Raw genomic sequence first — 1,219 nt, forward strand, 5'->3', positions numbered from 1 at the left:
AGGAAGTATCCTTCATACCATATAGCAAAATATAAGAACAGATGCACAACAGGTCTACTAGTTTTCTGCTAGATGATTAGATCAGATAGTATATATTCCTTTACCACTTGAAAAAGGAGAGCATAGAAGTGATTGATAATTCAAATATCACAGGCAATTCAGATTTTACAATTCAAAGCACTATCTGCTTTCTACTGAGGATCTGACATGGGGGCAGACAAAGCATCTAAAAAAGAACAACTACAGATTTTTTTCTTCCTCAGAACTGAAAATCTCAAAAAATCAGCTTATGGAATCTAATACAACTCTTGTGGAAGGAAATCTCATAAAGATATGAATATGATTTTTGTTTCAAATTATGTCAAGATCTTCAAGACCCCTTATTTTGTTCTCTGCTCTGTTCTCAGTAAAGTCAGGCACTGCTCACCTGTTCTTAATGCAAGGTCTTGCACTGCTGATGATGAAGATGAGTGCTGTTATTAAACTGATCAAGTGAACATACTGTGGAGTGAAATAAGGTGCATTTGTGGAGGCCTAAGCACATTTGCTATACCACCCTCAGTCTGAAACTATACACCAGAATGAACCCAAAACCTTCTATTGTAGCGTGTGGCAATAAGCACATGGCCCCCACTTGACCATCACTTAGCTTTGGTGTCTAGCTAACTAAAATATGAACATCAAATAATTTGTCTCCTTATGAAAAAAATAGGAAATACATTTAAAGTTATTTGGCACGGGGCAAATGTCTGCTTTGCTGTTTTCTTCTGGGAGGATGGGGAACAGGAACAAGATGTTTTATTGCTTGGTGTACAATTATACTGTCAGCTCAACGAAAACGCAGATGGGTGAATATAGTAACAACAGGCTGGTACTATAGAAACTGCTACTGTAAAGGGTTAACAAAGACTGCACTTGCTGTACATGACCACGGAGCAGAGAGATCGGCAGTGTGAATTTTGTGTGATCCTCCGGAGCACACACACACATAGGGACACCTTGACTCCTCCGTGTGCTCAGTGCCCACCTGTCCGGCCCCGCGCTGCCCGGCCCGGCTCCGCCGGCGCCGCTTCATGCGGGGATGCGCCGCTCCTTCGCGGGGGGCTGTGGATGGAGATGCGGTTTCTGTAGCGCTGGGCTGGCTGCGGGGAGCCATTGGCTGGCGGCTTTGTGAATTTCATTCAGTTTGGTCCAATAGCGGGAGGAGAGCGCCTGGTAC

The sequence above is a fragment of the Parus major genome, chromosome 1, assembly GCF_001522545.3.
Source record: "Parus major isolate Abel chromosome 1, Parus_major1.1, whole genome shotgun sequence".
In the NCBI taxonomy this organism is placed as follows: domain Eukaryota; kingdom Metazoa; phylum Chordata; class Aves; order Passeriformes; family Paridae; genus Parus; species Parus major.